The sequence below is a fragment of the Diadema antillarum genome, unplaced genomic scaffold, assembly GCF_040938485.1.
Source record: "Diadema antillarum isolate AM-2024a unplaced genomic scaffold, OU_Dant_1.0 seq00000750_RagTag, whole genome shotgun sequence".
NCBI classification, from domain to species: Eukaryota; Metazoa; Echinodermata; class Echinoidea; order Diadematoida; family Diadematidae; genus Diadema; species Diadema antillarum.
Window position 1 is genome coordinate 14,223 of NW_027271644.1, and position 13,199 is coordinate 27,421.

The 13,199-nt window shown below is 38.8% G+C and overlaps 1 protein-coding gene across 1 annotated transcript in view; it reads left to right on the top strand.

The window, feature by feature from the left end:
• Positions 1-445: 445 nt before the first annotated feature.
• Positions 446-13,199, top strand: part of LOC139738508 (neuronal-specific septin-3-like) — a 35,784-nt gene continuing 23,030 nt past the window's right edge. Inside the window, exon 1 of the mRNA XM_071649134.1 lies at positions 446-595. The gene's annotated coding sequence lies outside the window, so the exon portion shown is untranslated. The remainder of the gene's footprint in view (positions 596-13,199) is intronic.

Consider the following 13,199-nt stretch of genomic DNA (forward strand, 5'->3'; position numbering starts at 1 on the left):
TTTAGTTTTAGTGGAGATGGGGCTTCAGGTTTTTTTATTTTTTTGGAGGATAATGAAATTCACTTATGAAATATGAGAGAGCATACAATTGTGAGAGGAATTCAAAGTGTATTTGACGAAAATCAGTTTTGAAATGGTTGAGATATAATCCAAACAAAAAGCAAACAAAGTTGTCTTCATAAAAGCCGGGTCCCACCTTTTAGTAGGACCACTCTGTCTTTTGATTTCTTGGCTATTTTAAACACTATTTTTTGTCAAATAAACTTTGAATTCCTCTTACAATTGTATGCTCTTTCATATTTCATAATCTGTTTTACATTATCATACAAACTAATCAAAATCCTGAAGCTCCATCTTAACCAAAACTAAACCATTCCTTGAAGCATCTCATCCCTTACTCATCACTCACTTCTACCACTTGTCTCTCCCCCTCTCCTCCTTCCAGCTCTGCAGGCTGCATTTGGTGAGCTAGATACCGACAAGAAGGGGGCCATCGAGTCTCAGCTGGTACCACAACTGGTCAACAAACTCCTGGGGGACTCCGGCTTCGAGCGCGGATCTCTGCTGCTACGAGCGAACACGAGAGCTAAAAACGGTAGGTGATGGGATCGATGATTTGGGGGTGGATGTAGAGAGCTATAAATAGGAGCAGAGGGCATCCCGGTCTCAGCTGGTGCGGCAACGCAATTGCCATGACATTGAGAAAGGGCAAGACATCCATCTGTGCTTCCAGAAATAATATTGTTATTTTAAGCCTCTTTGGGCCCACCACTACAAACTGCAAGTGATGCTGCACACAAATAAGTTGTGAGCAGTAAGGAGAGAGTTAACATGGGGCGAAAGATACGCACCCAATGTTCAGCCATTTACCTTACAGCTTGGAATTCAGCACCATGCTAGGAGGAGGATGGGTGATACTGTTCCCCCCCGAGCTGTACACAGCTGGCCTTAAGCCCAGAAGGTCTTAATTGTAGTTTTCCTTCAGCAGTTGATTTCCCTGTCCATGACATTGCCTACAATTACAGTTGGCTAGTCATTGATGTCTTCCTGTAATTGTATTGCGTGTCATATGATAATCTCATGCTTTTCCATGGAGAAAGCCAAATTACAGGTGGAATGAATGACAAAGAAGTACAAATGATTTAGTTGCATGGTTTTATGACATGGTATAGGGCAGCGAGGTGGCTCAGTAGATAATGTATCTGCCTTTAATATGATCAGATGACTTGGGTACAGGTTCGAGTTTGAACCCAAGTTAGTCTTACTGAGCAGTGTTGTGTGTTATCATGCCATCCCCACTAAGAGGGGCAACACTCTGTCCCTTTGATAGATAGGACATAAAATGGAGGTTCCTTGTGTGAGAGAGTCACAACCCATGCACATACAAACTCCCACTTCATTCATTCATTCATCACAAGGGGCAGGGTATATACATGTAAACTGGTGAAGTGCTGCCCCCCCCCCCCCAGTACTTGCAACTGGACCCCATGGAAGACTAGCTATTGAAGCTGAATATGAGCTATCTAGCTATCTTATCAGATGGAAAATAAAAATGAAACAAACTAACAAACAACCAAGCATGTCTATGTCTGAAATTAATCACCATACAGAGTTCAATTGCTTGTAAATCATCGAGGAAAGTGTTTTCACAAATTTTCATGAACAACACTCACACACATGTCAATATCATATGCATCATGAGTAGATATGAATTTGGTCATCGCGGAACAAGAATCCCCCTCAAAAAGGATCTATCATCATAAACTATATATTACGCTTTGACCTTATTGTTTCCAAGTATGAAACTTGATGAGGACTTCGGCTGCATGTTAAAGTGAATGCCCTAGACCAGCAATTTTCATTCCTTCATTTTACAAGACCTGACACAGGTGCTTTGAGATATTTGTGAAACTTTCCCAGAATAAGATACACCCAGTAGATTTCATCTGCAGTAAGGAATTCTGGGTGACTGCACTTTTGTCAGGGAAGCTAGAGTGGTGATAGATGGTGGGCCTACAAATGAATTGAAATTCATGGGGATGTTAGGATGGCACGACTCCTCAAATTGGCACCGCTAACAGCCAATCTAAAGAGATGGATAGATAGATAGATATATAGATAGAGAGAGAGAGATGGATAGATAGAGAGAGAGAGAGAGAGAGAGAGAGAGAGAGAGAGAGAGAGGGAGAGAGAGAGAGGGAGAGATTGGGGGGGGGGAGGGGGGGAGGGAGGAGAGACTCAAACACCAGACAAATGAAAGTGCCCGAGCTGATAGTGAATGATGAGGGTCGCTGGCATAAAAAGAGATCCAACCAGGAAGGAAACGAGATGGATTTTATCTGGTGGAAATTAAGAGGAAAATCCATGATCAAATTCAATATAAGGAGATAGGTTATTGATTAGAAATAGAGGATGTTTTGTTGAGTAATGATCATGGAATAGAAGATGAGAAGATAGAAATGACCAAAAACTTGATCAGTGAATAGAGAAGCATTTGACAAAGAACCTTAATACACATCCTTGCGAATGATGATTTTTCTGCTCATAGGTGAGTGATTATCTTACAGGTCAAATAAAATGCTAATACAGTCCAACCTCTGTTATCCAGACGTGTCGGGACCAGTGCCCATCTGGATTTATATTTGGCTGGATAAGGGAGAAACAATGATTATGTACATATGTGAGTCCAAATATGCTGCCAACCCAGTGATAGTTATGTAGGTAATGTACAATGCTGCGCCACAGTTTAATTCATGCTCGCGCACTTGATATTCATAGTCATAAAATTGAAACATCTTTCTGCAAAATCCATGACATGCTTCTGTAGGAAATATCATGGGTAAATTGCATGAGTTTTTAAGGAGGTGTATTGTACTTGCAATCACTTTTTTCTTTGTCTTCACTACTCGGAGGCATACGGACAAGAGAGGGCCGAATGATCAATGTCAGACTGTAACACTAACAGACTTGCAAGTCAAGTTATCCCCAATCACGAGTAAAATTATCTCCCAGTTGCTGATGGAGGTATTAAATGAGAGTGCTGTGTGTACACAGCTGTAGAGAGATGGTTTCTTCCATCATGGAGTAAAAATAATCTGACAACAGGAAAGAGTTTGTTTGTTCTGCTCTGGTTCACCCGGTGCATTGTGTACACTTCTCTTGATTCCTGAAAGCTGGTGTTCTAAAATGAGTATCAAACCGTTGTATTTGTGGGATCTGACCTTTCATGAAGCCAATCAATATCACAATAGTCCATGTAAGTGTTGGCTATTTCAGTTTTAATACTTACATAACAATAAAGAAATCAATTTTGTAGAAAATTGCAGTCAAACCATACAGTGGAAGGAATGATGATTATTGTCTATGTTTGTAAATGATTTGCTTTGTCATATCGTCTTGTGGTACGAATTCTTACATCACATTTTATCGCATCTTGGTGGTAAGAATTTTTTAGTAATCTTAATGTCATAATTCAATGTTACTTTTACCCACAGTGCACACTCTACCATTTAAGATCAGCCCTGCCCCTTTGGGGTACACATCCCTATACTCTCTAAAAAAAAATTGAGTGAAAATATTCACTCTTAAAGGAGTGAATACAAAAAAGAGTGAATTTAGAGTGAATTTTGGAGTGAATTTTGAGTGAAAATGTTCATTTTCACTCATTTTGGAGTGACCTCAAGGATGTATCAGTCGAAGATTTTGGAGTGATCCCTGAGGTCACTCTGAAACGAGTGAAAATGAAAATTTTCACTCAAAATTCACTCCAATTTCACTCTAAATTCACTCTTTTTTGTATTCACTCCTTCAAGAGTGAATATTTTCACTTGATTTGTTTTAGAGAGTATGTTTGGTATGACTCCCCTTGGTATGCTTCCTCCAAGATGTTCAGACTCAGAGAGAATATTATACCTAAGTATAGGGACCCATGCTTGAAGAATGAGAAAAAGACCAAGACTTCGTGTTTAAAAAAATGAATCTTTGATGTGTTAAGCTGAGAAAGTATGGTACTGCTTTGTCCATGCTTTAGAGTAGGAGGAAAACAAAACAAAACCAAACCAATGTTGCTTGTTGTATATTTGCGCATGTTTTGTTGCAGTATTTTGTCTTTTCAAGGGAATCTTTTGTCCTTTCCATTTTAACCTGTTGAGGACAATTCCCGAGTATACTCGGGCAAGTGTCTATGGGAAATGCGTGTTGTAGCAAAATCAGCCCATCCTCACTGGGTTAACAAAATAGATCTAATTGTCATTTAATATACAGCAATGTACATATCGCAACTTGCATTCCACAATGTAGATTCTGAGATAAAATGCACTTTCGCCCTCCTAGTGAATGATACAGTCATAACTCTTGTAAATAAGGACGCATTGAATTTCCAGAGAGAGAAACCAGGATGTACAAAGCCCACAATGAAGTGGCCATTCTAATCAAACCGTACTCATTTGAGGACGAGCTGGTTTTGCTATAACATTTGAAGTTTCCCATTGACGCCTGCCCAAGTATACTTGGGACTAGTCTGCAACGGTTTATCAACCATTGACTGTTAAGCACCTGCTTCCGCGTGCCCTCGACCCTAGTTGTCAATATTTTGAGATGACAAACCGCATCCTATTTTTATCATTGAAGCGAAACTTTCCATAACTGAAATAATGATCTTAGATTGAAAGCAAAAATGCATTGTGCTACATGTAGGTGTAAGTCTTAACCCTTTGTATCAGGAACAAGGTCATATTAGCACATAATATACAATACATATAAATAGCAATTTCACAATCTTGTAGGAACAGATTAATAACTTGAAATCTCTCCCATTAAAATAGCTTTAGAATTGTGATTTGTCTATCATCGAGTGTTGAAAATTCAAGATGGTTATGCAGGATTTAGAATCTTTTAAAAGTGAACGTCAAATCCAATGTAATACAGGGAAGTAATGACCTCTCTCCCACTTCCCTGTTGCTCAAAGCAAGTTTCTGAGTGCACATACATCATGGAAGAGAGCTCTGTCATATGAAAATTACTATGTCTACAGGAAGGCTAATGGGAGATCGAACAATTAATCTGTTACTGGACCCTATCCATGTTTAAGATGGTTTACTTTGGACTTCCTCCCTGAGCTAAGGGATGTAGTCAATCGGATGGGGGGTCAACGAAACAGGAACTAGACCTAGTCTGCACTTCCATACTTTATGTAACTCCATGGTTTGAGGGTACCCCCAGTCCAGCTGGTAGTTGTTAATGAGTTCAAATTGTACTTCTTTCCTATAAAAACCAGATGCACTCTACAATGAGAACTACAGTTAGATTGAGGAAATATGGATATGCAGGTCAAATTTACTCTCAGAGTACTTAAGAACTTTGGGAGTGACACAATTTAAATGTGACAAACGTTGGGAGCTCATTGTATCTGTGCGTTGGACTTCATCGTTGTTTGTTGACCATGGTAGAGCACCTTGATCTTCAGTGCTCCAAACTTTCAAATATGAAAGCTCAGCACAAAACTCACAAAAATTAAGCAAAAGTTGATTTCTACTTTTCTAGATAGTTTTAGAAAGTAAGCTCTAAGCTATAAAAATGATATCTTGTCAAAATTGGAACCATCCTAACCCATTCAAAAAGTGAAAGAGAGAGTTAGGAGGTCAGAGCAGTTTCTTGCAGAAAAGGAAGAAAAGAGGATTTAACCTGTTGCGTGCTGGACTAGTCTTGAGTATACTCAGGCAGGTGTCTATGGGAAATGTGTTAAATGGCAAAATCAGCTCATTCTCAACAAACATGCTGTACAGAAGGATCAATGAAAACATGTTCTATTTCCCAGTGAAAGCAGCACCTAGGTGCCCCTGCCCAAAAATTTATGGTCCAGAATAACTGCTATTATCTTGATTTCGGTTTTGTTTTAAGCTGCCAGATTTCGAGGGTAGCCATATAGAGGAAAGCTTACTCTTCCAGGTAAGAACATTAACCTGTTGAGGACAAACTGATTTTGCTATAACACACATTTCCCATAGACACCTGCCCGATTATATTCTGGACTAGTCTTCTACGGGTTAAAGATTTCCGTTGGTCAACCCAAAATGACATTTATATTTTAATCCATTACAGAGAATCATCATCTGTGACTTTCTGTGGGTTTTGAGCTTGATGGTCACATGTTGAGCTTGAATTTACAGCTTTTAATTTCCTGTCCAGAAATAATGACCAGAGAAGGTGGTACATGTGAGATAATGGATAGATAGTGTGTAATATATTAGTCAGCAGAGTACCGGTATAACCCTTTTTACACTTGTGTTTCTTAACCCCGTACTTTCTCTGACCCAGGACTATCGTTAGTCCCGTACCAATTTTTTCAGCTTTTTACACTCACCAATTAGTCCCGTACTAAGCTCTTGTCCGGGGCTAAGGAGAAAATTGACCTTTTTACACTCGTATTTCTTAGTCCGGTACTTTCCAAACCACATGAATATTCATGATTACGCTGTGTACTGTACACGTACACGCATGCACCGGCAGCACTTGATTACCTTGTTTCTGATTGGTCAGTGAAGGACGGACTTCGTCTCCGTCGCTTAGCCCAGGATTATTTTTTCGTTCTGTTTACACTCACTTGCCTGGCACCGCAATTGCGGTGCTAACCCTGCTATTTTGCAGGGCCAGATAGTATGGGATTATCGGTGGGGCTAGCCCACTTTGGCAAAAACGAGTGTAAACAGAAAGTGGGCTAAGGATAGTCCCGTACCAACGGTGGGGCTAAGGCCCCCCCCCCCCCCCCCCTTAGCCCCACTGTTGGTACGGGACTAAGCAAAAATTTACAAGTGTAAAAAGCCCTGTGGTTATATTGTGCAAGAGGAAGGAAAAAGAGGGTCTTCAGATTAAGACTATCAGATACCAGGATGGACCAGGATAAAGTTGGATTAGAGGTAAAGGATACATTTCCCTGCGGAAATCTGGTGAGAGTGGTGGTAGATATCAGGAGCTGAGGAGGTGACAGTGACAAGCGAGGGGAAATATGACGACCCAACATTCACCGAATGCCACATGTCAGTCGGTTTCCATGGAAACCATGAAAACGGTGTTCAGTATACACATGGACCTACAAGGTCCATGGTATACAGAAGAAAAAAAAAAGGAAAGCTTGATGAGAGATTGGAAAAAGGAAAGAGTTTGACGGCTGCTTTAACTCATTCAATCCCAATGGCAATTGTGTCTGAATTTGAATCTAATGGGGTCTAAGGCTGGTGGTTTTGAAAGAGTTAATGCTGTTGAATAGAGTGAGAGTCTTAGAATCTTGTGGTGTGGATGAACAGTGGTACTGAGGGAGTGATGGAGCTGCAGAAATATAGACCTTTCTTTCATAGTCATTCATCTTTTTCAACTTTTTCATCTCATAGTCACTGTATGATATGTACACGCACACATACTTCCCTATGTAGTGATGTATCTCACTTCCCTATTGAGACTTGTATTTTTTCTGCAGCTACTGTAGCCTGTAGGTGTGCTCAAGGAGGTATATACATATGCTATCAGTATATTTGATATGCATCCTTATATTTGATCCCTTCCACTTATAATGCGTACTACTGGTTATATCTCTCATATCAGACAGGTATACCATGTAATTTGTGAAGTACATGTAGGTGTCAGTTACTTACACCACAGACTAGGCTTACCAGTTGTGCAGCATTAACCCGTTAAAGACGAATCCCCGAGTATCTCTCGGACAGGTGTGTATGGGAAATGTGTGTTGTAGCAATATCAGCCTGTCCACACAGGGTTAATGCCATTTTAGCATTGTACTGATGGAAGCCCCTTAACTAACATGGTGTGAGACCACTGTGATTAAATTGTGTCTACAGTTCTAGTTGAGGTGAGAATTTTTAACGTTTTGCGAGATATTCAGAAACCACTCTATGAGATGTCAAAGAGCATGTAATTCTAAAGGGTATCAAAAGTTTATTTGATGAAAATCGGTTTTGAAATGGCTGAGATATCCCAAAATAAGGTGAAACAAAGAGATCCTAATAAAAGGTGTGGCCTGTTGCCTTTTATTATTATCATCACTTTTTTGAATATCTCAGCCATTTGAAAACCAATTTTCATCAAATAAACATCGAATCCTTCTTAAAATTACATGCTCTTTCATATTTTATAAGAGGTTTCTCCTTATCTCACTAATAGGAATGTTCAAAACATGACTCCCCACCCCAACCAGTACTGTACAGTCCCTTTGAATTTGCATGAATTTGAATTTATTTGTTTGAAATGACTGCTAATTATGCCTTGAATCCATAAGCAAGCATGCACAGGACCGGCAGCTTTGAGTTGCCCCTGTAAAGGGCTAGGCAATGAAGATGTTGTGCCTTGCGGAGGAGCACACTACAAAACTACAGCTGTATTTTAGCCAAAGGAAATGAACCGGTGTCTCAGTATCTTCCCCTTGATTGGAGTTGATGCTGTTTTTGCATTTTCTAGATTTCTAGATTACATTTCTCCCCTTGCGGGGTGATACTGCAATGAATTCTTCATTGTGATTTTGACTGTTTCAGTTTCAACCAATTTGCTTATTAACTCCATCATTTTCTCCCTTTTACTTTTTTACTTCCCACCCCTCTGCTACACCCCTTCTTTTTTTTTCTAGAATGTGTCTGCCCCATTGCTATCTTCTCCCAGCTGCACAGCTTGCTCCAAATCCACACAGTTTGATTTCTACTGTCTGACTGATGAACATGATCCAGAAACCGAAATTGACAATTGCATCCCAAATTTCCCCTTTCCTTGCCCCTCCCCTCCCCCTCCCCCCCCCCCAAAAAAAAAAACAACCAACAAAAACCAATCTGTCTGCCATATATGATAGCAAGATTGCCTACAAACACTCGCATGTCATTGGATACATCAAAGCCTGTTATTGATATTCTGGCGAAATATGCTGCCCTAATGGCCGTCATGCTCATGTTACTGAGCTGATTGCGGAAAGTTTCTACCTGTCATGACCCCTGACCCCAAAGTGCAAGGAGGGCTTACTAGTGTTCCAAAGTCCATAGAATCTGAGTCAGGGAAACTTTAAAAAGTGAGACATCTCGGGAAGTCCAATTTTGTACAACAGCATGAACATTTTTTTTTACTAATTTATTTTTGTCATCAGGGAAGGATGCATTCTAGACATGTAAATCATCAGTTACTGAAACAATTTCATCCCACTAGTAACAGACATATATGTGTGTAGGTTTTTTTTTTCTATATACCCCTGTTTGGACTTCATATGGAATATAAGGAATTAGCTCTTGAAACTTTTGATATGATCTTAATACGGTACTTTATTAGGCAGTGAAACATTGAAAGACTATCTGAAATAGCAAAGTGCAATTGTCCCTTTTAACATATTAGATGGGTGTAATATAAGCAAGAATGTACAAAAGTAGAAGAATAAGTTAATGTAATATTTCACTCTCTATGTTTTGTTGTAGTGCACCTTTAAGGTTTAGAGCTAACCGCACTGCAGGTTTCCACTGTCCGCACTGCAAGAAATCGGCGTTGAGCTGAAATACAACTCTAGATATAACTTTATATCATAAAGACTCCAACCTTGAAACAAATCAAGAAAAGAAACTTTCACTTTCACAAGAATTTCTATAAGGATACAAACTGGTAAATCTGCTTGTTGATAGATGTTTAAACCCGAAATGGTTGCACAGTGGTTCTTGGCAATCCGATACATTTACTAATTCATTTGAAAGGAGGAAGGGGGTATGAGCTGACCGACATTTATGATGATGACTTGTACTTGTAACTTGAGTACTTCTGTAAGGTTTCAATGGCATATTGAAATAAAATTGAATGTGTCTCTTAAGTACGGGTAATAAACTCTTTATAAACTCTTTAGTAAGTTCTTTAAAGCATTACCGTATCACTTTCAATGAAACCTCTAGCAAATGTAGCATGGGTAATATCTCATGTTATTCTGCATTGGGTTGACAAATCAATGTGGAAGGCTTATGCTGCTCCGGTATACACTGATGCAGACTTTCAGAGGATGTGTGTTCCAACATAATGATAATAATGACCTTTTAAAACATCATCTTTCATCATTATTTTGCCAATTTCAAGCAAAATTTGGGTCATCCTGATGGAAGTTTATAAACTGGCTTCATCCTCGAGTGAATAATCTGGGATTTTGGCATCGAATTAGCTCTGTATTTTTAGTCAGTCGTAGCTCGTGATTGCTATCTCCACAGCAGGAGTGGAGAAGCATCACCACAAATGTAGTACCAGTGACTGGAAATATCATCTTGTGATAAAGATCAATGATGATATCATAATAGTGATGAGAGACAATCGGATTAAAGATGCCAAAATTGTTATCTTTCATGCATGTCATCTGGGTTTTCCAGAAGAAAAAAGTACTTTTCGTAGGAAGGCACGCTTTGCTTCCAAACATCAAAACTGTATTTGAATAGTTTATCAGGATTGAGGGTCTAATGACGCAAAGAGTGACAGACATGAATTGCGACATCCAATGTCGGTGTAATATTTTGGGTAAGAATGATGAGTAAAAAGTAACTCATCGTGATTTTTTGTTCTAGGATTGTAGAAAAAGGAAATATCATGTATTGACAATGATTTATCATTTGCCTCATAACACAAAAACATGTGTATATTTCTAGAAAGATAATATTTTAAGTTACAGGCCCAATATCTTTGCACAAATGCACATTGATTTATTTTTGTATTTTACGTGTGGGGCTTTATGAGGAGGGGGTTTGATAGAATGACAGAAAAAGACAGGTTTAACCAATGTACTACATTATGGTAATATTCCCATAAAGCTAGTACATGACATGGCTGCTTCAACTCTTCAAATGGTTAATAGAACTCCCCTGTAATCACTATGATCTAGCCATGGTTCATGGTGACAGCATGGTATTGCTCTTGATAACAGATTATCTCTTCAAGAATAAGTTTTGAGAAGAAAACTCGACCCATGTACATGTAATAGATAGAGCAGCATTGTTGTGGCATGATAAATTTGTACACTGAATACTGACAGGAATAATATAGTGCTCACAGACAAACCAATGATTCATGTGTGAATGTATACTGTCATTATACCTTTATAGAACCTGTTTGCAGGCTTTGCCAATTGCATTATTGGTCTTGAATAGGATAAGATTAACTTTTTGAATGTTTGAAGGAGGACACAATACCTTCCCTTTGGTACAGGACATTACTGAAAACCTAATTTTCTGTACTGTCATATACAGGTGCATTGAAGTGGATTTCTTTCATTGGAAATTAGTTTATAAGGTACCAGCAGTATGTCACATCTTATAGCTGACCATGAAAGCAACTGAACCTGATGACAGAGGTGTCCCACTTTTTATGCCTTAGGGCATTCATGACTTCTGAATGACCCATGCTGAAAATGGGTACCCTGTTGCACTTGACAATAATCATTTGCATTTTAGGAGCAGGAAAAAGAATGCAAACCACTATAACGGAAAGGGATTGTAAATTATAGTTTATCTAGTAAACAAAAATTCACATTCTCATGCCGAAACCTTGTTACAGTTTGTTGAGTGCTTGATGATAAGCACAACTTTTTTTTTTGAATAACAGAAATATGTCAGCTTTTGTGTGGGATAAAATCATGATTTTTCAATGCAAAATGTGTCTCAAAACTATGCATAATGATGTATTGACTGTGATTTCATGAGAGGCTGTAGCAATAAAGATCTGTATAATAATCAACATTACCTGGATTAACATCTGATGTACCGGTAACGATAGTAAAGAAATTCTTGTTAGTGTTGAAGGCATAATTTTAATACCATTTGCAGATGAAACAAAAACCCAGCATTGGTAGTGCTAAAATGTGAGTTAGGGATAGAAAGAACCACTGTAAAATTTGAATTGGTAAAATCGATGTTATTGTTAAGTATTGTTAAATATACAAAATGTGAACAATAATTACTAACAATAGAAATGTTTCCAGACTAAACTGTCTACAGTTATGGTTTATTAAAAAAATAGTGATACCTCCTTATATTTCAGGCTTTATTGCAAATTTTTTACATGGTAGGATGTTTTGTGATACAACTGACCTAGGGAACCTATATACACACATACATGTATGCATCAAATGTGATATCTGGAACATTTTTTAATCATTTGCTCCCAATGGTAAACATTACCTTTAAGATACACTGAGTTTTTTACTCTCTTATTACTCACTGAATTCTTGGCAGCACTGCGGAAGCATGTCAGGGAAGAAGGGGAAACTTCTTGGATTACTATCATGAGAAACTGGGCTAGATCACGTTCACTCGTGGATGTTGTTGGTGGGTGGCGGACGATATTATGATGTCCTCGGGATGCGGAGAATGTGCTCCTGTAGGGGAAGGATAGAGCACTCTTGCTCTGAAACAAATCTTTGGAGTGTATCTTTCACTCAAGAGTGCTCCTAGCCTATTAACAAGTATCATGATATCATAACTTTTCATTTAACATCTTACCTTTGTTCACACCCCATTGGCATTATTGCCTTTTTCTTTGGGGGGGGGGGGGGTGGAGTCAGACAACAGTTGATCACCCCCTTGAAGTATTACTCTGAATTTTTGTGAGCAAGTTTTGAAAGGAAAACAGTTTTGATTGTGTAAACATACATGTATTGCCATTAAGTGGCAGAGCACTCGCTTGTACTTGTACACATATTACAATGATTTACTGTGAAACGAGGAATATTCGTGTGCCTTTTAATTTAGCAAATTTCGCAAGAGCCGAGTATCGCGAAATTAAAATGCACGCTAAAGACCTTGTCTACACTGTTATGCATTGAATGTTAGAGGCGACTCACGAAAATTTCATGCTGCGAATAATGCCGTCGGGTCCCATTCACGAAAATTTCATGCCGCGAAAATACCGTGTTTTACAGTGTTAGTAATGAACACTAGCTATCACATTAGCGCAAATTTCCTGTGACTGGTTTCCATAGCAACTGAAAGCAAGCTGATTCATGAGAAAATGTTATATTTTTGAGAAGGCAGCCTTTATATATTTTGTACTATACAGAAATGATACCATGCATGTAGTAACAGAGGCAGTTGATACATCTACAGAGTTGTATGTTGATTTAGTAGGCTGGCTGATTGAAAAAGCCACCTATTAAGCCGTTGAAGACGAGTCCCGAGTATACTCGGGCAGGTGTCTAT